This window comes from Ambystoma mexicanum, chromosome 8 (genome assembly GCF_040938575.1).
Source record: "Ambystoma mexicanum isolate Mex_15411 chromosome 8, UKY_AmexF1_1, whole genome shotgun sequence".
Taxonomy (NCBI): Eukaryota; Metazoa; Chordata; class Amphibia; order Caudata; family Ambystomatidae; genus Ambystoma; species Ambystoma mexicanum.
This window is the reverse complement of record NC_090929.1, coordinates 1134260001-1134286146: the sequence shown is the minus strand read 5'-3', so window position 1 is coordinate 1134286146 and position 26146 is coordinate 1134260001. Positions and strand designations below refer to the sequence as shown.

The window sequence follows — 26146 nt, the reverse complement described above, 5'->3', positions numbered from 1 at the left end:
GACGTAAGCAACGAAGTGGAAGAGTGGAGTTTGATGATGGCAGTGCCAGCTCAATTCCAGTGATGTCTGCGGGTTGTGGCGAGGTGGAACGGTGCTAGCCAGGGACCCTGCCGGCTGAGAATGTTTGCAGAACCAGGCAGCACCAAGCCCGTGCTAGAAAATGCTAGTGACATTGGCAACCGCAAGGATGGAAGGAACAGGTCTGGGCAGATTCCAGCGAGAGCACAACTTGGGATGGAGGGAGACTGGAGCTGCAGGGCTGCATTTGTGGGAGCACTGATCTGGGCTAGGCTGGGCTGTGCTGCTAAAGACTATGATGACCAAGGCGAGAGGAGCTTGCCAGTCACTGGTGTCTTGAGACATAGGTTCTGGTGTGATAGTGGGCTTTTATCCATCCCAAGCATCCTTCCCATCATTTTCCGCATCGGCCTTAGCGACAAACTCCATCCCGACCTTCCAGTTCTTTGGGAATTTCTACTTCAGATCCCTCGCCTTTGACTGTGTCTTTCAATGCTTAAGACTCCCACCCTGTGAGTGATTCATGTCCTTTCAAGGATCACACTGGATTCCTTTTCAGCTCTTAGCCATCTGCTCCTAGATGTTGGTTCTCGTCTTGCAGTTTTAATCGGATGAGCCTTGTCTATCCACCTGCCCGGTGCTAGGATTCTTTCTTTGTAGGTGAATGCGCAGCCCTTTGCAATCAATAAATCAAATCAACATTATGGACATTTCTGGGTAGGTTCGGGGAGTGTATAAATAAGACTAGAAATCGAATTTAGTATGCTGCTTATAATGAGAGTATAATGGCCTTTTAGACATTTTGAAAAACACAGTCAGAACCTCGACTGTGAACAAGGTTAAAATTGGTGAATTCGTTTTTGTTAGGTTATTTATGAAGGCAATGTATTAAGTGCACCTTTTTATTCCTCAAATTTGTAATCATTAGTGTTGCACCTGCATGTGATTCAGAATAATGGTGATTAGTGCTAAATGAGTGCTAAACGGAGGATAGCACAGGGGCAACGTGAAAGACCAAGCAGAATATCAGACGTTCGAATCCCGGATCCGCGGTTAGACACCGAACTCCAGCCCATTATAAAAAAAAACAATAACAAATAAAACAGCAGACTGTGCTGTTTATCAGACATAGTTTACTGCCCCCTTGCCATTAAATTGTGAGACATGCTTTGTTAGGTGGGACCCTCCCATGTGTGTTGCCCCTTTAAGGGGATGTCTCCCTCCCCCTATTGCCCCTTTAAGATGGGCCATGACGGTGTCATGGCCCAAGTTAATAAAGGGAGCCCCTGCAGGCACGTGAAACAGAACGGCTGCAGACTCCGTGGAAGGTTGGTCTGAGTCCGTGTCTCATTAATGCTGTAGGAGGTGCAGGCCTGCAGGCCCTGGTGCCATGGGACCCTCGTGCCAGGATGGCGGCCGAGGTCCGCATGGTCAGGACCCTGGCAGGCTGTGCCCCTACCCCGATGGCGCTGGTGTCCCATAGCGCCACGGGTCCTGCCGGATGGACATGGCAGGCCCCAAACTCCCACAGGCGCTGGGCCTGTTTGGTGCTGTGTGGAAGTGGCACCCCGGGGGCGCCTGCCGGATGGACACGGCAGGCGACCCCCAACAATGGCGACGAGGAACGGGCCTCGCGTGCCCTGAAGACGTCGTAGTGTGGCGGGCCCATCTACATCTGGGCCCGCGTTGAGGAACTTGTGTGCCGGGCCCAACACCAACTGGGCCCGCAGGAGGATGGAAACATGGTGGGCAGCTGCCTGCCCATCCCCTGAGGGGGACGGAAGAGGTCTGCGGCGTCGGCCGCGTGGGTGGCTGCACCCCTCCCCCACCTGCGAGCCGCGGTGGGGAGGAGCGGCAAACATCGCCGCAAACAAAAGAATAAAAAGGACAGAGGGTGGCGGGCCTGAATCCAACCGGGCCCGCAAGAAGACAACGAAGATGCGGGCCCACATCCAATGGGGCCCGCAGCGGCAAGGAGGAGGATACTGCCTCTGCCGCCCGGAGAGGAGGAGGGTCCTCCCCGCGAGGGGTATGGGGCCCCCACAAGGAAACGCTGGTGGCCGGGGCCGCAGTGAGACTCCAGGTGGCTCCCCCGCAAACCCCCCCTTCCAGGAAGAGTTGAGTGGCATCCGCCACGGTGGTGAGGTGGGCTGCCTCTCCACCGCGACCTGGCTGCGACGCATGCTGGCGGAGTCCGCCGCAGAGGAAGGTTGAAAGGAGGGGCCGCCGAACAGCTGAGGCGGCCCGACAGAGGAGCGGCATCGGCCACGGCTCGGAGTTGGGGCAGGGGCCGCCCAACAGCTGACGCTGGCCCATCATCAGCTGGGCCCGTGGGAGAGAAAAAAAAAATGGAACAGTGGAGGCGCTGCCCCTTCCCCGCCTGTGAGCCGCGCGGGGGAGGAGCGGCGAACATCGCTGCATCATTGTGCAGCGGGCCCAGTTTCAACTGGGCCCGCAAAGGAGATGCCCGCCCCGTGTGGGGTGAACCTGCGGCGTTGCCGCACCGTGAGGTGGGCTGTCTGCCCCCCCCCCCCAACAGAAGGAAAGCATGCGGCAGTGCCCCTAAAGAGCATGGGCCTGCCGTGCAAAAAAAAAAAAAAAAAAAAAAAAAAAAAAAAAAAAAGAAGAAAGAAGAAACGGAGCGCCTGAGGCGAATGTGCTCGCTGACGCAACATCATTGCGGGGGAAGAATGACCTTGCAGGTGACAGCATCATCCTACTCGGTGCTATACCACCATCCACCAGAGCCCCATTAAGATCCCTGGCCGAGCTATGGGGGGGGACACCAAAAGGCTCCAACAATGCCAACAGCCTGTATCAGGATCTGGGGCTGCCGGAACAACGGACGCACTGGCCCCTCTGCCCCCCTTTGCGGACAGCGACACAGGGGAGGGTGTATGCCGCTGCCCGTGCCCTTCAGTGACCATGGGGCCCGGTGGAGAGTGAGTCAAGCTGCCCCGGTTTCAGATCGGGTTCCTGTCAGTGCCCAAACAGCAGCACCTCTCCCCGGTAGTGCCACACCGGTCGAGTGTCACTGAGATCCCAGGCCAGGCGGTGATCAATTGGAAATGTGCATGCTCCCTGCCCTGACGGCACTGAAACCAAGAAACACAGGGCCCTCCGAAAGCCGGACCAGGGGGAGGGCCACCCTCCCATGTGTGTTGCCCCTTTAAGGGGATGTCTCCCTCCCCCGTGTATTGCCCCTTTAAGATGGGCCATGACGGTGTCATGGCCCAAGTTAATAAAGGGAGCCCCTGCAGGCACGTGAAACAGAACGGCTGCAGACTCCGTGGAAGGTTGGTCTGAGTCCGTGTCTCATTAATGCTGTAGGAGGTGCAGGCCTGCAGGCCCTGGTGCCATGGGACCCTCGTGCCAGGATGGCGGCCGAGGTCCGCATGGTCAGGACCCTGGCAGGCTGTGCCCCTACCCCGATGGCGCTGGTGTCCCATAGCGCCACGGGTCCTGCCGGATGGACATGGCAGGCCCCAAACTCCCACAGGCGCTGGGCCTGTTTGGTGCTGTGTGGAAGTGGCACCCCGGGGGCGCCTGCCGGATGCACATATTGGGCAACAAGCTGGGACTTAGGTCCATTACATCTTTTTTTTTTATTACTTCAAGGTCCTCTATCGAGAGGGATCGATTGTTCATTCTCGGAGAGTGTCTTCCTGGCAATCAACAAAACTTACATGAAATCAACATTTCCATATAGTATTGACCACAGGAGAGGCCAAGCAGCAACTTTCGATTGGAGGATGGATTGCAATTTCCAATGGTATATTTTGAATGGTTATAGCTAGTAAGTCATTATGTGAAAGCCAGCTAATACCCGACACCATGCTCATATTTAAATCTCTTCTAATATGTGTTGTCAAAGAACCAGTCAAGCAGGTTTTGGGCTACCTGCATTGCATGGCCTGTTTTTGGAGAGGAATTTGTGAAGTGCAACTTCTCCATCACTATATTATGATATATGTTATGCTATGTTATTTTGAGATGTTTTTGTCTCGGAGTGCCTAGACTGGTCTGGAGAGGGGAGGGTGGTGCCCCGGCCAGGGATCTCCAGACCAAAGACTGCAGTGGGAGAAGTAAAGGGGGCAGTGGTAAGGAAACAAGGGAAAAGGCAGACCAGGGTAGATGACAGACTAGCCGAGTCAAATGGCGATTGGAGATGTCTGTGACAGCTTTTGTAGAAGCTACCAATCAGATCACGAAAACACAGATAGTAAAAGCAATAGGATAGGGCATTATTCTCCATTTTGGCGGGTGGAATTGTGGACATTGTGGCATGCTCTGTGGTCTATTTTTCTGACAAAGGAGCAGCTAACGCAGCCTCACCACTACGGCCATTGCATCCCCCATATAATGGTATGGTTACACAGATTGTAATATGGCCCACTACCTACTCACTTCGCCATTCCTCGTTGTCTTTGCATGGTCCTTTCATGTTCGTTGACCCCTATGAGAGAGTCCACTGTTTTACAATCATGTTTCTTTGACTTCATTTATGACGTGTGTTGCCTAAAATCCGACCTTTCCTGCTGCTTTGTAGAATCACCAGCTTCTAGGTGCATTGCACACGACTGTTGTAATGTAAGTTAGTCTTGTTCTGTCTCACTGGCCAGGAATGCATGCTGATAGAATGTTGGTGAATGGATAATAGACAGCTCTGGAGAATGTTGAGTGAGTGTTGCATGAATGTCAGTTGGGGGCCTGAGCTGGAGGTGAGAGGGTGGCCGGTGGGTCTGTCCATTGATGTCTACAGGTTTACTTACCTTGTAATATACATGCAAGTAACCAGAACTTTACAAATGTACTTATGTATTATAATGCATCCTGGATTACCTTTATGGCTCCACTGCTGCTATTTGTACTAATTAAGCAAGCCCCACCTTACATCTTAACAAGGACTACATTACACCTATTTTGCTACTCAAGAAACAACCCATCAAGTTTGAGTTCATCAAATCATGTTTTTAACCACCCATGTTGCATGTAGCATGGATCTTTTGTAGCACTGCAAATGGGTGCATCTCATCTTTCAGCTCCATATGATGAACATTTCAAATGCATGTATGATTTCCAAATGGAGGCCGATCATTGTGGGTCTCTCTCAGCAAGAGCTTTAATAACAAATACTGTCACTGCACCAGTTCATATCTCAGTTTAGAGTTTGGCTCCAATCTTAAGGCTGTCCAATCGGTTTCCAAAACATCTGTATTCGGGTCTATCACATCCGCACATCCCTACGGGCTTCTACCCAGCTCACCCATTAACAGGAGACCTCTACATGCGTCTGGCACGATTTTCCAATTGTGAATCGATCTGGCATTGGATCCCATAACTTATTGTGCTTAAGGTATGTATCAATTCTTTCCATTCAGATCACTATTGATGATTTATGTATTTTGTATTTATTTAATTATAGAGCGTCAGAGCCCACAGGCATTTGATATTGGATTTACTCTCCCTTAGCATCTTTCTTCTCCAACTAATATAAATAACAAAGACCTATGCCTTTCTGCAGTCCTTGGGATCATTTCTTGCCTCTAGTTAAGTAATCTATCAAGAATTTAGAGGGCGCTGCATAAATACCTCTAAGCATTACAGATACCAAAGAAGGAATCCAATTTGACCCATTTACTCTTTCACCCAAACAAACGTTTGCAAACTACCATAGGACTCTTTTTAATTTGGGCTGAAAGGTGGAAAATCCACGTTGGTGGCCACAATATTAGGCATGTGATGGGCATACATTTGGGTAAAGGTAAATCACCTAGGTTTGAGGTACTGTAGAGGAGCAGCTATATACCTCTGCAGGAGACCCCGCCTCTTTCCTCCCATTTGTTGGAAGAATGAGACCGTGCAATGTTTGCCACCTGCCGTTGTACCAATACCGCAGCGTGTGTTCAAAAGAAGATACCCGTTCATACAACACTATCAAATGCATCCCCGAAGTGATGACAGGGTAAGGGAGGAACTCCCTGGAAGAATATGAAAAAGAGCAAGGAAAGAAGCTAGTGATGTCACAAGAGACATAACACCACGTCCTGAAATACTGGCTGAAGAGGATGTAGGGATCCTACAGAAACTAATGACAAAGTAAAGAGAAAAGTGAACATTTAAATATAAAGAAGAGGATTACACGTGCATAAAGTGCTTCAGAAAATCAACAATTGTACCGATGCTGAAACGCAAATAATGCCACCTCCAATGTTGGTAACAAAGACATCTCTTTGCTGAGCCACACCTAAAGGACAATTCTCTCAACAACGTCCCAGCGACCATCACTGGCCCACCTCCATGACTCACCCACATTGAACCCACAGACACACACACCTAGCTACACACAAACACAACCAGCATTGGCAATGACAATGTTTTGGGCTTTTGTGTAGGCGTGGGAAAGGCACTTGCCAGGCCCTTCCATAGTGGTATTAACTGCCATTGATGGTAGCAGTTACAAAATAGTGCTAGTACATGGGCATCTAATAGCAGTGCCTGGCAAATGTCTACTACTTACACATAAGCCAAAACTGATGGCTTTTCCAATGCTTGTTTTTAACAGTAAAGGACGCACATAGTGCTTATAAATCGAGTGGCTGAAGGCAGACCTGGTTAAAGACATCTTTGTATACCAGTATCAGGTTTACAGCTCCAATTTAGCCATTAACTCTGAGAAGGCTGCTTTGAAAAAACACTGAAAGGCACTTGAGACTTGAATAATGCAGCTCAAAGAGGTCCCATGAGGAGGTGTTTTGGGAGGGGAATGGCAGGAAGTGGATGGGGATGGCCAAAGGGATTAGGATGGCCGTGGGCAGTCAGTGGGTGGGCAAATAACCAAAACACACCTATAAACAATTAAAAGAAAGACGCTGAAAATAGACTTCTGCCTTGTCTGGTGAAACTGTGTGCGTGCTCAGCTATGTTACACCAAACTCTGCTGCTGCATATGACCGGCTGTAGCATACCTGCTGCTTTCACAGGTCTGCACTGTGAGGAGAGGGGTTCCGGTGCCAACAGAGCGGCCGTCAGAAGCTGAGCAAGGTCAGAGCTGCAGCGTTACTCTGCAGTGCTGTCTAAAGCACGTTCTGCTCTCAGCACTGCATGTGCAGTGTCACAGGGTCTGTGTTGGCGCCTTGCTTTAGTCTGCAGCCAGCACTTGCGTCTGCCCTCGGAGCTTCATTCTTTTCTTCCCCCACTGCCTGCCCATAAACCGTGGCATTGGACATGGTTTATGTTTTCTTCTTTCGTTCTATAAAAATATTCATTTGTTTGGGTGTTTTCCAGTTGAGATTGGGATGTGGCCCCTTCCTCCACCCCCCGAGCCTTTCTTCCTTTTGAACCAGTTAATATTAAAAGGTTTGTCCTGCTGTCAAATTCGTTCTAACAAATGTATCCCCCTGAGTTTGTATAGCTTGTGCGAGTGGACTCACTGCAGGTTTATTTGGATGCTGACTTGGAGGGTTGCAATGATCTCATCATGAATGAACATGGTTTCCTGTGTTGCTTCCAGTTTGTTAGTAGTCATTATTTGACCAATATCAAATAAGTTTGTGCACTGAAAATTGTGTCCAGTCCTGCTGAGGATTTGCACTCAATATTGTTGTATCTTGGCCTGAGCATGCCTCTTGTCTGAACACAGGTTCTGGGATACTCCATGCATTGCAATTATTTTCTCTAGGGCCACTGCCACATCATCAAATGCTACAGAGTCTAGAACCTCTATTTCAGGGTATCTCTACCATTGATCCACCACTACTAGGAAGTGGACACCCTTTTCGGTTGATCTGAAATCTGCATGCACCATTTCCCATGGCCGGGTGCTGCGAGGCATACGCTCGATTTGAGGATCTTTTTTCACTGGGGAGGCCGCCTGACACCACACACACAAACAAAGCCACAAACTCCTCCACTAGCCACTCCAGGTCAGGGAACCACATGTTCAGACAGAGCCTGGCTTTGGTCTAGACCATTCCTTGGTGTCCTTGGAGCGCTAGCCTGATCACCTGTATATTTTGCCGGCTGGCATGACCGTTCAGTCTCCATGTAGCAGTGGACTGGACTCTATGAATGTCAGTTCCTCCCACACTCTCCAGAAATGATCCAGAAAAGGTAATTCGAGCTTCTTGCAGCACTGACTTCCACTCTCCTCATCGAAGCACATCTCTGAGGATCTGAAAACATTTGTCTCCCTCGGACGCCCTTTCCAGTTCATGGAGTTTGGGTTGGCAGCTTCCACTAGGAGTTGGACATATTCATCAGCCTCCTCGATACTTGTCTCTTCACGTTTGTCCACCCCCGCTCGTGGGTGTCAGGACAAGTAGTCAGCCATGTTGTTAGTTACTGGCCGGTAAACTAGTAACACTCCATACTCCAGTAGGGCCAGCATACACCTTTCAATCCAAGCTGGTGGCTTGGACGATGATACTGCCATGATCGGCAGCAACGGTTTGTTGTCCGTCACTACCCTCACTGGCCTGCCAAGCACATATAGGCGAACATTCCGGTACCTCCACAGTGCTGCTAGAGCCACCCGCTCTATTTGGGAGTACCGTTGCTCGGTTTTAAATAGTGCCCGACTGGCATACGCAATGGCCCGGCCTTCTCCTGGGTGATATTTTTGCATCAGGACAGCTCCGAGTCCGAACTGGCATCACCACCATTTCCGATGGAAGAGAGGGGTCAAAGAACGCAATGGTGTCATCGGTAGTGAGCGCTCGCTTCACATCATCAAATGCTGCATTTTCCAGAGGGCCCCACTGCCAGGTGAAATTCTTCTGGGTGAGGCTCCTCAGGGGTTCCAAACACGTGGCCAGGTTCCTAATGAACCGGCCACAGTATGTCACCATGCCCAGAAAATTACGGAACTCCATCATGTTCCCCGGGGGCTTTGCCTCCCAGATGTCTTTGACCTTCCTGGGGTCTGGCGGCACACCACCCTCCTTTAATACGAATCCAAAGAATTCAATGTTCTTACGCAGGAATTCACACTTCTCCTTGTGCAGCGTCAGGCCCAATGCTTGGATGTGTTTGAGAGTCTTCACCAGGTGTGACATGTGTTCCATTTCTGACTTGGCGAACACCAGGATATCGTCACTAATGTTCAGAAATCCGTCTAGGGCTGCCAGGGCTCCACGTATTAGATTTTGAAACACTTCCGCTGCCGATGACACCTCAAAACCTAGGCTCTTGTATCAATACAGCCAGCTGTGTGTGGTGAACGTTGTAATATATCTGGAATCTGGGTGTAAAATGACCTGGTGTTATCCTGCTCTTAGGTCAAGTTTGGAAAAGAACTTTGCACCTTGCAGCTCAATGATGATATTGTCTGTCGTCGGTAAGGGGGGCCTTTCCCTTTTAATAGCTGTGTTAGGTAGGCTCATGACTAAGCAGATCTTGACCAAGTCAGGCTGCTTGAGTTTGCGGGCAACCACTATGGAGATATCCAGGGTGTCAGGCCATCCACTTTCTCAATGATGGCTTCCTTACTAGGTTCTCGAGTTCCTTGTCTACCAAGTCCCTTAGATGCAATGGAACCCTTCAGTGTTTCAGGGCCACTGGTTGAATTGAGTCATCGATGTGCAGTCTTATTGGCTCACTGACCATCGGGTCGATCCCCTCAAACACCTGCTCAAATCTCTGGAGAACATTCTGTACATCCTCGACATAAATTCCATAGGTGAAGCTGACAATCACTAAGGCTTCTGCTGCTGCGCAGCTCAGCAGGGTGTTATGGTTGACATCTACATCCTAGAAACGGGCTTTGATGGAACTGTTACCATGATCTACATTTGCTACAAAGCTTCCACCAGCAGAATAGGTTGTTTACCCCCGGATGTGAAAACACGTGCTCTCGGTTGATGCAAGCTTGGGGGCACGGTCATTGCCTCGTAGGGTACCTTAGCCATCACATTGAGAGAGGCACCAGTGTCCACTAATACTGGCATAGGTGAACCATCCACGTGCACTCGGCTGTCTTAGGCTTTTGACATAAATACATTTACACTTGAAATGAAGAAAATGTTCTCATCATCCTCCTCCTATTCAAGTTCATGAGTGATTCTTTCCTCTTCTTGGTCCACGAGGGCCACTTTGGATGGTCGCTGTTGTCTAAAGAAACCTGCTGAATGGGTCCTCTCTGTACCACCACCGGCAGCGGGGCACTCAGCGGGGTATGGCAGGCCATAGCGACATTTCAGTCATGAATCAGGTGCTCTGTTACCTCTACCCTTGGCAGGCGTGTCGGCCGACATGTCTCTCTATTGCTCTGACCACGCCCAACAGCACATACTTCCTCAGCCTTTCTTGTTCTGAAGGGCAGCGTCCATCTTGGATGCCCTCGTCTCTGCCACTTCGTGTGACAGCCCCAGCTCCAGGATTCATGGCAGCGTCAGACCTGGCTCCCTCAACACTTGATGCCGGAGTTTTCCAGATGTGCATCCCTGGATGAGCTGGTTTCGTATCATGGCCTGTTCATTGTCCCAGGCACAGGATATTGCCATGCATCAAAGATGACCATGAAATGTGTCCAAAGACTTGTCGTCTGTCTGTTTCGTGCTGCACATTATAATCTGTTGATAGTCTACATTTGCAAGGGGCATGAAGTGTTCTCACAGTGCCCTTTTGCTTCTGCGTAGGACCCATCGGCCAGTTGAGTAGATTGGTATATTTGATGGACCGCTGGTCCAGCAGAGTACAGCAGCGTGCCTACCTTGCTCTCCTCATCTGTCTCTGCTGTGTCCTTGAAGTATATGTCCATGCAGTTGATCCATGCCTTCCACGTCAGGCCCAAACTCAACGGGGGTCCTGATACTGCTGGCATGGGGCTGGATCCCCTCCCGGTGCAATAGGCACTGCTGCCACAGGTGCCCCTCCTGCCTGCTGGTCATCCGACATGATGGTGAGTGCACAAGCACCTTTTCTTGTGTCAAAGACTGCAACTCACCAGAAAAAATGAGCATGCCAAACAGGCATGTGAGCACGTCCTCAAGCAACCCACAACATCTGCTACTTAACACAGGGACACCAGTATCCAGCTGGCAGCTGTTTCCCTTTCTCCTGGATGTTATGGTAATCCCAATCTCTCATCTCCTTTCATCTACTGTCCATTGTCTCCTCACCTCTTGCTTCTGTGAGGATCTGTTCTGGTACTTCTTAACTCCTTCCCCGCCACAGTGGGGATTCCAAAAATGTGTGCGTAGGAGGTGCACAAGCACTTTAGGTAGGAGCTGCAACCTACCTCTCCACATTGCACAAAATAGTGGCTGATCGCATCATAGGGGCTGACCCCGTGACGTGAGGAAGGCTTCAACACCAACATCTTGCTCTGAACTTACCGCTGCAGTGATCCTGTGGGTCCGTATGACAGGATGCGACCTCCTCGTTGCCAATCTATCTTGGCCTGAGCATGCCTCAGGCCATGTGCTTCGCCGTGAGTCCCCCCCCCCAGCCAACAGAGCACACACACAACATGCTGTTAGGCGTCCTGGCTCCAGGAGCGCTATCGCACCCACTTGATATGCCCCGTTTGTTATCCACATGCGGCAGAGTTACGTCACTAAAGACACAAACACCACAAATATGTCATTATTAGTGAGATTAGTATGTCAAATGAGGACTGCACAGTTTTCGGTACATTTTAAAAAACTATGAAGAACAGCATGAAATTACCTTCAGCAAATGAAATTTAGAAACGTAGTATGGAAGAAAGAAAATAAAAAAGATTGGGTAGCATAATCATGATGACTAATGCTTAATTTCTGGTGCCTTTCACAATTATTTGTTTCCTCTCCGTGGGTCAAAATCATGGTAGTATGTTGCTATTCCATGACTAATGGCAGATCAACATTAGCTCCATTGCAAGCCAGGCGGTTTTAGTTTATTCTCACTGATTTTATAGCATGCAGACTGTAGCAAGTGAAAGTAAGGGGGCAACTTGCATATTTGCACAAGTGACTGAACATTAGTTTGTCCATTTCTTTTTTGTGTCTGAAGGATTTCACAGAGCGGACAGGAACGCGTGATGGCTGCGCAGATCACCCCACTTTTCAGATTCACTACATTTCTTCTAAACTATCAGGAAGAATCCATGATTTGGTTATCAGCATACCAGTGCCTCTTATAGCTGCGGTTTCAGTAAACAGAGCTCCATCCATTCAACTGTTGTTTCTGCCACCACCGCTTCTCTATTCGGCTCATTTTTTGCAAACTCTTTTAGTCTGTTTTCACGTTCAGTGCCATCGATAGTACGTCTGGAGTTTTGTAGCGATTGCTTTGCTGAGGTTTTTGTACAATCGGGACTGGCGATCAGAGCACTTTAGCTAATGCAACAGTCTGCCAAAAGGGAGGGGCGTATTCCCCCAACAGGATTTGCACGGGAGACCAAATGCATTTTTCTAAACCAATTAATGTAATCCGTCAAGGCAAATAGATGAAACTATTGACAATTGGAAAACATGTCTGATCTGAATGCATTATGAAACAAGCAAGGGCAAACCCAATAGATCTGGATTTTGTATTGGTGAACGTGATTATTTTAATAATAAAAAGAAAATCACACAATTAATTCAAGGTAAAATAAAAAGCACACAGAATAACATATACAAGGGAATAATATCAATTAGTATTTACTTTAGCTATTATAAAAAAAAAGATTATACACATAAAATGCATGGTATCTTTCCCAGTCGAAGATGGCTGCTAGATTGGGCTTGTTTCCAGACAGCTTCCTTAGAGACGGTCATTCAAGATTGCTGCCTCCATGGAAGAGTTCAAAGAGCTCAAAGAGTTCCGAGTTGGGCAGGAATGTGTGGGATTAGCCATACGGATTAGCATGGCTAGGGGCAGGGAAAGGGAGGGATTCAATAACCAAACAACTGTGCATCCATCTCAAATGCCATCTCCATTGGAAAAGCATTACAGACCCTCATTCAAAGCCCATATTTGAAGCTCATATTATTATTATTTATTATTCACTTATATTGTGCCAGAGCGCGCAGGCATCGGGCGTTTATATTAAAGCTCTTATTTTAATGACAATAGTTTCAGATTAAAAGGTAGCACTTTTATACCAAACTAAAAACCGATACACACAACATGCATACATACTCTTTTTCAGTCTTTCTTTGTACCTTCACTACTACAGATGCTTCAGTATGGGCTCTTTCACAGTTTCTGTTCTTCTAGATGGCACACACTCAGCATTCAGTATTGAAGAAGCACTCAGAGGTGTTAATCACCTGTCTCCCGGAGCGCTGGGGAGACCACACCCTTTCAAGCTATTGCATTGTGTTTGTGCAGGAACACCCACTTCTTTTTTTAATAACCTACATTGCAATAGCTATCATGTTCAAGGGCCACACAAGGCTTTAGTAGCAAAATACTGCTGACCTTTTTATGGCCCAATGGGCATGCAGTGCTTGAAAAAAGGGTAGCCAGGTTTCCCATCACAACACGTGGGTGTTGCATTCTTGTATGGGGTACGCAATGACATCCCAGTGTTCCATTATGGAATGTCATCATGCACAGCAATTGTAAGTGATAATTGGGCCTCTCTTACTCTGTCCTCAAGTTAGACCCATTTAGGGGTCCTATTTACTATTCCTATATTAAATAAATCAGCATCTTTCATCATCAGTGTCCCCTATTACTTACCACATTTGTTGGTGATGAGGTGACCAGGTGGACACCAACAGCAGATTCACAAGTGACTTCTGGCAGTTGGTCTGCTGCCTGGAGGAGAAAGCTGCGTGTCCAGAGGTTGGCGGTGCAGACTTTGTGTGTGTGGTGCACACAGGCTGCCCAGCCCATTCCCCTTCACTGCTGGCCATTGCAAGGTGCAGAGTCTATTGTGACGCATTGGCAAGTGAAGTTCTGAAGGTTGTCCTGACTAGAACATTGGCAGCGCTGTGTGCAAGGAGGCGAGCACTGCAAACTTTAGTGTGTGGCACTAAGCACACCCCCTATGTGAAGGTAGTCTTTAACCAGGTGGTTGGCGCTGCTGAGTGCAAGGAGGTGAGCAGCACAAATCGTACTGGGAGGTGTTGGCACCCTATCTAGGCACACACACAGGAGTAGGTGGGCCGAGAGAAGCTGATAAAGAGAACCTATTAAGGAGTTAAGGCGTACGCACGCATACCTGTACGTTGTGTGCTATTTTGAGTTCATACATCGACTTGGCGGACAGAGTCTGTATATGCATTGGGAACAATCTCAAGGTCAGGCATTATGTGGTAATAAGTGGCAGATATATATCAAGGTGCGCCATTGGATAATCACAACCATTTTGAGGTCAGGTGTTGAGGAAGGAACTGTGGCAGACAGATATTAAGAAGTGCAATTGGGTTGTCAGGAAGTTGTTGTTGAGAGAAGCATGCCAGAAAACATGGCAGTGGAAGATTACTCCTGTCTGGGAAAAAATTGTGGCTGCACTCCAGAGAAGCACATTGGTTGCGGGATTGAAGGTGGCAGTGGGTGATTACCCCTACCCAGGAAGAAATTGAGGCTGCAGCTCCATTTACTGTTCTGGATGCATTAATTTGGAGTCAAGCTAGATCGCTTGCATAAGTACATATCTAGTGTTTTGCAATGTAAAATTTAGATCTGGCCCCCTATGTTTTTGGCTACCCCTGGAGAGCCAGCAGTTCAGTGGGATGTGTGGGGGAGGAATGGTATCACAAGCAGGCACTGATACAAGAGCTGCAAGTTTCAAAACATTTTCTTTTGGTTTAAAAGGGGTTGGAAAACTCTTATCTTGCCCTATAACTAAAATGGGCGTATTCTCGACTATACAAAAAATGAAAATACAGTCCTAGTCAGTCCATAGTCAAAATAGAATCACCTGTACTAATAAACGTAATGCCTGCCCTCTTTCTAATACAATAAATATGTAAAGGAATGGTTAATGCAAAAATGAAAATCAGTTTTCAAAAGAAATGTAAGTATGTCTGAGTAAACTCCCTTTTCCATGTTTTGTAGCACGGGGTAAGGTGGCACACGTTTACCTTACGACACACTCTGGCTTAAGACACAAGGATGCAGTTTGTTTCCTTGGACCAGGGACCACATGGTCTTCTACAAAATGTCACTAGTTTATCTGCTGGACCTCTCGGTTTTCTCTCACTCCAGCCCAGTTCACCTTTTAGCTTGTAATACAGTTCAACAAAAGTTGGTTTCCTTCTGGTTACCACAATTCAGTGCAGGTTTCCCTCCGCTGGGCTCAAACCTTTCAATCACAATTTGTAGGGTTCCCTTCCCCAAGCTTCCATCACACCTTCATAGGCTTCCCTCCATTAGGCTCAATCCTCCTTTCACTTTTCTTCTGCTGTTGAAGACTTTCCGAACTGTGAGGCTTTTGCTCTTACCTCGGCATGACCACTTTGACCTTCTTTCCTCAAACATCACTTTTTCTCACCTACAGCAAGGCCTCTTGGTAAATGTAGTTCCGGGCAGAGTACTTATTTCAAAGTTCAAAGATATCTCTCACATCCAGGTTTCCCTCTGTCAGTATCTAACCTAAAAGCAGTTCAAATCTTGCATCTCAATTTCTTTCTCTTCCCGCCGCTTCTACGGCATCAGGCATTTTCCCAGAGACTTTTGATTGGGCATTCATCTTTCGCCAGAACACTCTATAACTTTGTATGTTTAATTTACAGTTCTTTACAATGCTTTGCTTTCTCTTGCATCTTATCGGTGCCCGTGCAACCTTCATTCGTCGAATACTGTTGCCATCAAGTTTAATTTAACACAAACCGGACTTTCATTGCTTTCATCAACTCACTGGCTCTGTTATTTCTTCTTCGTCTTTCGTGGCTTTGATCCTGAAGTCAAGGCTGATACCACAACTGCTGCTGTACCTCCCCAACTCTGCCGTTCTCCCATGAGGGTGACTGGTATCCTTGAAACACAAAAGAGGTTTGTCTCTTCTCTCTGGTGGGGCTTCCTTGCACAACCTTCAAGGCCCTTCACAGGTAACGATCTCTCGTCGGGGTGCCCGCGGTTTCTACCTACCTTGGTTCTGTCCCTCGGCCTGTCGCTCTGCTCTGCCTGCTTCACCGTCAACCCTGGAATAACTGCTCCTTCTCGTGCATCGCCTTGCTTCGAGTATGTCTCAGTGTTCCACCTTTTAACAATGTGGGGAGAGCTAATAGGCACCAGGTGTATGTAATTAAGATCAAGTGCCTGACCCTGCCTGATCTTATTAGTGGGACATGTCCAATGTATTGCATGGGTGGTTTCAGTCTCAGACCTCCCCTTTCTCGGCTCAGTGTTTGTGTAGGAAAGGGGTGGGGGGTCTGAGAAGTTGGAATATCCTATAAAATAGGATGGGGCAGGGGTATTTGGAAAGGGGGGATACCATGTCTCACAATCAGGCATTCCTCTCCCACTCCCTGAGGACCCCTCACCCAGGTCACCCCCTACAAGTGTCCACCCCCAGGGGTTGGATCCAAAGGCGATGGCCGTGCCCTGGCCAACTGAGTAAGGGATCCCCGGGATCTAGGCAGTGAAACACCCTCTGGGTTTTTTCACAGTGGACTGTAAAGACTTATTCAAATTTTATTTTGTAGCATCTGGTGGCGAGAGCTTTTATGATGATTGCACATGTTGTACTCTTATGTGCTGTTTGGGGGCAGAGACGTTAGTGTAATAAAACAAATTCCTAGATGTGCAGAATGATAAGGTAGAGGATGGCCGGAGAGGCGAGGGGGCTGGCCTGTTTGGCAAAGCGATGGAACAACTGGAGGCATAGTATGGTAAACATGTTACTTTGGTGTTGCAGAGATCCACATTCTTTTCAAGGAAACAGGTGGTGGGTGAATCAGTGGATTCATTTGTGGCTGAATTGAGGGGTCTACTGGTATCGTGTGAATTTACAGGGAGGGAGGACAAGATCAGCTGATGATGCATACTTCCAATCCTAAAATTCAGGAATGTTTGTGGCAAGCAAAGAATCCCCCATTGCAGGAAGCACTGTCCATTGCTAAAGGTATGGAATTAACAAGCAGGTACTTGAAGGAGGTGAATTAAAAAATTGGCAAGGAAAATGTGCAGGTTGTAAAAGAAACAGAGGTATAAAGAGTCAGGGGTGAATAATAATAATAATAATAATAATAATTTATATAGCACAGCCACTGATCCGGAGGCTTAAGGGGGCTAACAAAGACAACAAACATGGCCAAGGCCAGAGAAACCAGATATGAAAAAGGGAAAACCAGGGGTCAGGAGGTATTCAGTAAGACCAATGTGTCAAATGAGGAATTCAATTATGAATAGGTGAACCTATGTGCAATAAGGAAATACAACAGGTCTGGGGTGGTGTTGGGTGCTGCTCAAGCGTCCCCACAAGAATCTCACAAATGGCAATGCACAGGGTTTGTTTTTGAGAAGCATGCCTTGAATGCTAATGAGTGTCCTGCAATGAGAGTAAAATGTAAAGTGCGGCAAGATGGGGCATTTTACCAGGTGTGCAAAAAAAAGATAAGTATTGGAGAGTGACAAGGGCATTAAATATGTAGGGGAGGAGATGGTGCAATGGTCGAACAAAGTTGTCCATATTGTTGGTGAAGTAGGGGACGATGAGGGCAGTGAAGATGTTCATGCTGAGGTAGAGGTTATGGTGGCAGGGTGTCCTGTGAGGGCACTTGCAGATTCTGGTTCACCCTATACTATAGAGGAGAGGAATAAGGATATTAGGGGAGGCAAAAGGCACACACTGCATGATTTACCGATGACAGTGTATGGAGGTGGTAGGATTGACATTCTTGGTTTTGTGTGGAGCAGAGTTGCAAATGCATATGGTACTGAACACATCCAGGCAAAGGCAGGAGCGTTGTTAGGTTTGCAAAAAGATTGGTGCTATAGCCCATGTTAAGTTTAAATGTTGCATAACTATATCATTTGAATGCACGCTTTGCATCGCGTTTGTGAGCATTAATATTGCATACTATACTGCTCATACTTATTTGGAAATACTTTGCTAACCTGCAGCTACTGCCACTCCTAATTGTGAACATTCATCCAATAGTGCTATGTAAAACTTGATGACGTTAAATAAGACAAAGAAAAGCCTTTAGACAGGGCAGCCATATATTTTCTGTGGATTGAGAAATTATATTTAAGCAGCAGTTGGCGAGCTACCTGTTTGCCACATTAGCCATACAGTCACTTTTATCTGATTGATGGGCTGACAAACTGACAGGGGGTAGCTAGCGGGCTTAAAAATTGTTGGGACATAATTAATTTAATTATACAATGTAATGGGTGAACGAGCCTGAACTTGACCAAGGAGATATGGGTGGGGTTGGGGGGATTCGTCCGTGTGCGAACATCTTAGGAAAGGACCCTGTCAAAATCCCACGCATTTCAGCACAATTTTTCCAAAACAACCAGAAACGTACATATGTTTCCTAGTGATCTAAAGGGCTACCGCATACTGTACTGGTAATAAGCTGTGGCCAGCAGGCGGGCTACAAATACCCATTAGAAACCAATAAGAATGCATGGAACACAGGCTGTATTCACTAAGGAAAGCCTGCGTTCCATGCATTTTAATTGTTGTTGAGTGCTTTCCTTCCCCACTCCCCCTTCACCATTTAGTTTCCTACATGGGCGTCATTTAAAAAAAAAAGAAAAAAAAAAGAAATGTAACAAATGACTCAGTACTGCACATAGCTGCTCTTTGGAAAGTCCATTGTCTATGTTGATGATTTCATAGTTATGAACATTGAAAATGGACTAAGCATTAGCACCCATGCAGCGAAACTACATGGGTCTAAATGGTGATATTAACCTCGGCAGCAGGCCGACCCTGTTGGTAATGGCACACGCCGCCTTCATTAAGGGACCCTCTTTTCACGCGTACCTTAACTTGGGCAGCAGGCACCACGCTGCCTCAATTAATATCACCTCAATATAACATAACTTACAAATGAAAATCATTTCCAATTCCAACATAGCTTTTTAAACAGTGAACTTTGTGAAGTTATTCCATTACATTTAGTAGAAATGCAGCATGGATACCAAAAACGAAGCTCATAACACCTAGATTTGCTATTGCAAAAACACTAGGTTTTTGCCTTTTAAAAATGGCCACCGCCTTTTCCTCTCACCTACTCTGCCTTGTTGTGAAGCCCCAGTAGCCTGCTGCCCTGTGATTGGTTGTCCGCCACATCTTAACCAATCGGGGTGCACTGGCAGGCGAAGCCGGCCCCCGACGAAGGCAACAGACAAAGGTTACCCCCTGACTGAGCCTGACCGAGCGCAGCCAGGCCTAAGGCGCTGTCCCTATGCCCAAAAATGTGTATATCTCATCTGGCCTCTAGCACCCTTCCTGCTAACCCGACCACCTACAATGTAAGGTAATCTACGCTACTTGCACTACCTTTGATGTACTTCAGTGTCTTTGAGATACAGCCTTCTGCCTATCATCTGAAGTGACCGCCTCAGCCTGCAAACAATGTGCTCATCTGCAGCACCCCTTCCTAACACGTGCCATATGCTCCCTGATTGCACTTGCCTCTGACTAACATGTGTGCCTCCTGAATTAATCTGCCTATATCCTGCATTGTCCAAACTTGTTGCTCACATATTATGATCTGCTCCACATGTTTTGTCACACTGCTCTTCTGCCAGATAATACTTCGACGCACCATGCCTCTTTGATGTCCCATACTTTGGAATGGTTCTCTAGACTGCTCCCTACTTGCCCTCGCCTGATGTATACGTAGTGTACTAGCATAACCTATTGATTGCCTCACTACTGTCTGGTACCCCTGCCTTAAACGTGCCATTGCTCTCTGCCCTGACCTATTTAGACCCTTTGGTCGCTAGCTACTGCACCCTGTGACCTATCTGAGACCCTTTTGGTCGCTCGCCATCGTGCCATTTAAAATTGCCCATAGAATGCCTTCCTAGTAACTATATCTAGATGATTTGAAACTGTCTTGATTTTGGTCATAGCAGTGATCCACACTCATAGTATTCTTGATTCTGCTCAACTCTTTTTACTACTGCACTTAGAGTGCGGGAACTGTCAAATTTAGGTGCACTCTGCTGTATGCATCTTAGTCGCTGCTGGGATTGTCAAATCTAGGTGCTCTTGCTATGCACACTTTTAGTTGCTGCTGGGACTGTCAAATTTAGTAATGTTGATTTTGCATTGCCCTAGCTAATATCGATCCTGCCTATTGTTGATTTTGCATTGCCGTAGCTAAATTCATTCCTGCCTATTGTTGATTTTGCATTGCCTTAGCTAATATCGATCCTGCCTATTGTTGATTTTGCATTGCCTTAGCTAATATCGATCCTGCCTATTGTTGATTTTGCATTGCCTTAGCTAATATCAATCCTGCCTAATGTTGATTTTGCATTGCCATAGCTAAATTCAATCCTGCCTAATGTTGATTTTGCATTGCCCTAGCTATAATCGAACCTGCCTATTGTTGATTTTGCATCGCCCTAGTGGCAATTGCACTTGCCCATAGCTAAGAAGCTTACCCCCTTGGTGTTCATCTACCATGCTCCTTAGGGCGCTCCTCCTTTTACTGTTCCACTCTCCGCCATCTGAAACAACAATCCTCACTCAGCCACGCACGTACCTGACACAGCCGATTCACCCTCAGCCACCTGACACTATGTCTCGCCTCAGTCTTGGCCCACAGACCCTGCGTATGGCGACCTCCGCTATGACACCCACCTCAGGCCTCCAATCCCTCACTACCGACCTCAATCCCTACCTCAATGACCCAGCCCTTTGGTTGGAACACTTTGCTAGAAAACCTACGCCGAACCAACCGTGCCCTTCATCTCTTAGAAATAAAAGATTAGGCACCAGATTCCGCATACGCCCTACCCGCTGCAACCTCTCCAAACAAACACGCCACACACTCCCGGGCCCACCCTCGGCCCTCAACAACAGCAAACCCCCCTCTACAGAAGTGAAACTGCCTGTCATCCAAGGCGCCCTTATCAACGCTAGATCCCTCCCAGCTCACGCTTTAGACATAGAAGACCTTATAACATCGTCAGATCTTGATTTCATTGCCATAGCTGAAACCTGGCTACATGCTGCCTCCGGTCCTTCACTGTCCCTTGCTATACCACCTGGCTTTAGCATATTGAGATGTGACCATACCTCTGCCTCCCACTCTAGAGGTGGGGGCCTTGCCATCATCCATAAAATCACTTTGGACCTAAGAGTAACGACCAATACCAAACTTGAATCAGCTGAGCTATTGTCAGTCAAACTCACGTTAACACCCAACCAAACAGCCACCCTCCACCTAATTTACCGGCCCCCAGGCCCTGCACCCTCCTTTGTCGGCGACATAGCCACCCTCCTCCTTGACAACGCTAAAACCAATTCACAAATCATCATCCTGGGCGACCTCAACTTGGGACTAGGTGACCCTAAACATCCTATTGCACTTGATCTGGAAAACTCCCTCTCCAACTCCGGCTTCACCTTGCACATCCAAGAGTCTACACATTCTAAAGGCAGGACCCTTGACTGGCTAGCCAGCTCTAATTGTAAGATCAATGTCCTGGCCATTACCCCCTGCCTCTGGTCAGACCACCACATTATCACCTTTAATATTGAAGCCGCCCGCCGCATCCCAACCGCGATAGCGCCGGCTCTCCCGACCAGAAACAAAAAGGACATAACCAAAAAGAAACTCCTCCCTCTACTACTCCCCTCACTTAAAGCAGCTACTGATTCCTGTAACGACCCGACTTCCTTAGCTGACATCTATAACTGCCGCATGCTGACAGCTATAGATTCTTTGGCCTCCATCAAACTGAGGAAGGCCAAACCACGTGCTCACCTGAACTCTTGGTTCACCCCACAGCTAAGAATACTCTGTAAATCCAAACGCTGCGCCGAAAACCGATGGAAAAGCCACCCTTCTGACGTGCATAAAGACGGCTTCCTCCTGGCCTCGCTCACTTACAAAGCAGCCATTATAGAGGCAAAAAAAGAATCCCTCAATAATCGCATTATGCATGCTGATTCCAACTCCAAGGAACTATTTAAGATTTTAAAAGAGCTTGAAACCCCTGTTACTCCCCCTGACACCTGCATTAAAGACAGCAAATGGTGTGCCAACATTCAGGCAGCGTTACTGAATAAAATCATCATGCTTCGATCTAAAATCACAGCCAAACATGCTAGCCTGAAACTGGACAATCGCCCTCCCATCCCAGCAGGGGCCCTCCCTCCTGACGTCCCCAACTGCAAACGATTTGCCTTCTCACCGCTCACCATTGCGGAGGTAGAAAACATTATCCCGACGATCAAACCGTCCAACTGCCAGGGCGACCCCTGCCCTTCCCCAATTATTAAGGAATCCGCCCACGACCTGGCCCCATTCATCACATCCTTCATCAACGCATCCTTCAAAACAGGAACTGTCCCCGACAACCTTAAGGATGCTTGGGTGATCCCCCCTGCTCAAAAAACCTTCCCTCGACCCTAGCATACCCACCAACTACCGACCCATCACCACTGTCCCGTTCCTGCTAAAAATCCTAGACCGTGCAGCATACCTGCAAATCCAAGAGCACTTGGAAGCCAACAATCTTTTAGGCCTTAGACAATCTGGTTTCCGACCCAAACACGGAACAGAGACAGCTCTACTTGACTTAAAAACCCAAATCGAAATATTAAAGGACAACGGCAAACTTGCCTTATTACTCCTACTCGACCTCTCTGCGGCCTTTGACTTGGTCAGTCACCAAATCCTATGCAAGCATCTTCACTCGGCCGCCCATTTCTCACCATCAGCCACGGCCTGGATCAAGTCATTCTTGAGTAATAGATCTATGCGGGTCTTCTCTCAATCTGCAGCTGCAGATCCTTCCCCGATTCATTGCGGCGTCCCCCAGGGCTCTTGTGTGTCGCCAACGCTCTATAACGTCTTTACAAAACCACTTTTTGATGTACTTGACTATCTGGGTGTCTCCTATACGTACTACGCTGACTACACCCAGATACTCATTCCCATCACTGGTGACTACCTGGCTGACACCAAGGCCCTGAACGAGGTCTACTTGGTTATCCAAGCTTGGATGGCACAACACCAGTTATGCCTCAATGATGACAATACTGAGCTCCTCATCTTGGGCACTACGCAACGCTTTAGTAAACTTGAGCCATCCTACCAATCATTTGTCATTGATGGCAACACCATCCAAGTCTCGAAAGACACCAAAACCGTAGGTGTCTATCTTGACGCCACCCTATCCCTTTCCAGACAAACAAATGCAGTCAGATCCTCTTCAGCATACACCTGCAAACTCATTGCAGCTTGCAGGCCATTCCTGACCACCCCCAACGCAGTCACTCTGGCCAGAACTCTTATCATGGCCAAAATTGACTATGCGAGCGCCCTCTACCCTGGAACGAGCCAAGAGAATATGAACAAACTGCAAATTACCCAGAATAACGCTATCAGAGCAGCCCTAAACATCCCACGAAACCACCACATCTCGGAATCTATATCTAACTTACACTGGCTACCGGTCAAACAGAGAATTTCACTGAAAGCCTTAGGCCTCACCCACAAATGCCTAGCTAACCAAGCCCCACCATACCTCTGTAGCCGGCTATCCCGACACGCGCCCACCCGTCCGCAAAGAACGGCTCAGACCCACTGCCTAACCATCTCTAGGTTCAAACTACAAAAGACGGGTGGATCTAGCTTCCCCGTCCTAGCCTCTATGCTATGGAATGCCCTCCCTCTCACCATCCGATCCGAAGAACACTTTAGTGCCTTCAAAGCTAAAACCAAATCCTGGCTCTCCAACCAGCCATGATGTCCAGACCAGCCCTGGGAAACTCCTGCTCTAATCTACCTTCTGTAAATATGTATATTGCTGTATGCCTTGTATACTATGTACTGTTTAATGCTTTGAATATATTTAATTGTATGCTTATGTAACCATGTCTAAATTGAGCCCTGATGCCTCCGGGCCGGATGGTGCGCGTTACAAATAAAACAAATACAAAATACAAAAATACTGCTGTAAAAATAAAAGACGCATTCCCAATTCCTACATAGATTAGCCAATTGTTGTTAATACATTTAAATTCAAAGATACATAATACAAAACGAATATGATTCTTTGCAACAACTGTGTATGTACACAAATACTGGATTGGGTTCCTATAGAAACCAATTAAAACAAACCATGTCAAATATATTTTAACAAAATAGTGTAATATTACAATCGCAAATAACTTCATTTACCATTTTATCTAGTAAAAGTAAGTGCTTGCCTTTGTGAGTGCATGCCAGCAAAATGATCATGACCTAAAGTGCTCCGTTGCTTCCAGAAGCTAGGTCTGAGCTGAATATAAACCCTTATAATAATAATAATTTAAAAAAAAATCAAATTAGAGCAGCAAGAGTTCCCATCTCATGCAAGGCTTTCTATCCTGAGGTGATATTTTACAAGTTTAGTTTCTACATGTTATCAGCACTTTATTCTGTATAAAAGACAAAAGGACAAAACGGTCCTCTTATCCTCTAGGGCCAAGTACCTTTCCATTCAGTTCATTCCCCTGCAACCAAATTCCCTTGACAGTGCAGTCATTCCCACTTTTTAAACCTCACATACGATACGTCAAAAAGGTCAGAAGTCAATGCTGTTCTTCGGTGCATAGCACCATTATAATGTTGATGCCTTGGTTTAGCACTGCCTGCAGTAATGAAAAGTGTAGTGGCTTACCCAGCACATTTCATGGATGCTCAGGAGATGCCATCACATGTAGTACCAACTACATAACTTTGATGCAACTCAGTAAAGGTTTCACCAGCAGAGCTGGCACAGAGGCTCTGTAAACAGCTGATGCTTTCATGGGCAGAGCAGAAGTGACTCTACTTGCAGAATTTAGTGCTTAGCACAGTCCATTATAGAAAATGTAGGGCTGTCATCCTTAAGCATTGCGGTCTGTGGGTCAGTCACCAGCACATGTTATTAGTTAGCCTGTACCTGTCCTTGAGACCAATAGCGAACAAGCATTGGCAAAGACAATACGGCTGTCTTTGAAATGGTAGAGGAGTGTTTACTGCTACATTTGCAAAGACAGATCTGTTGGATTTGCTGATACTTGCTGTGGTATCCCAGAACAGAGGTGCTGCAGGAGTTATATGTTGGCTGACTACATAAGTTGCTAGTTATGGTTTGTGTGTCTCTTTTTAATGTGTTCCCATCAGGAAGACTGTTTGGCACTGTGGCTAAAGTAAATATTGAGTTTTGGTGAGAAAAGGGAGGCTCACATCGAGTTAAATACACTGTGGGCCAAGCAATGCTGACCACTAAAGCATGTATCACATGTAAGCGATAATGGCTCCCACAGCGGGCCTCACTGGCTGGTAACGATCTCACGCTTAAAGATGACAGGCTAGGGATTACCGAGGGTGGTGGGCCATTACCAGGCGCATACAGGCCACTAGATCAGTGAGGGAGAGCAGGTAAGGGGACAATCAGATGTAAGTAAAGATGACATAAGTGGGAATAAGTGGTAAACAAACTTGTGCCCCAGGTGGTGCCATAGTGAATGTGGATGGTGCAAGCTCATCTGCCAGGCAGATTCTTGCCCTCGGCCCTTTTTCCATGTACTAAATGATCAGTTAGGTAAATTCTACCAGGTCTCTAAATGCAAGTCATAGTGACTAAACTCGAGCACTGAGTGTAAAGGGAAGGCCCCATGACTATCAGGAAAAAACTTGAATGAGGAGCAAGGTCTTCCTTAGCCACCTGGATTTTCTAAACTTGGAGACAAGCACGTCCAGAAAGGTGGGATCCCGAATGAGGTTGAAGGATACCACATGCCTCGTGATTTTTCCTCATAGGACTGGATGGCCCCAATTGCCAATTTTGTATGTATTTTTCTTCTGTGTCTGCTCCAAACGATCCATTCACTCTCCTGGAAATTATGAGGGAATGATACTTGTGCATTTTTCAACCCACTGTGTCCCTGTCTGTTGGATTTTAATGTTGGTTTGGGAGGGTTGCAGGAAAATCCATGCACAAGAGTGAGTGAGCCAGTTAGTGAGACAGCAAATGGGTGAGCGAGCGAGTGAGTTAGTGTGGCAGTGAGTGATAGAATGAGGGAGGGACCTAGGGG

General features: G+C 47.3%; 1 protein-coding gene across 1 annotated transcript in view; it reads right to left on the bottom strand.

Annotated features, from left to right (window-relative positions):
* Window positions 1-26146, bottom strand: part of ANTXRL (ANTXR like) — a 359532-nt gene that overhangs the window by 254696 nt on the left and 78690 nt on the right. The gene's annotated exons all lie outside the window — the stretch shown is intronic.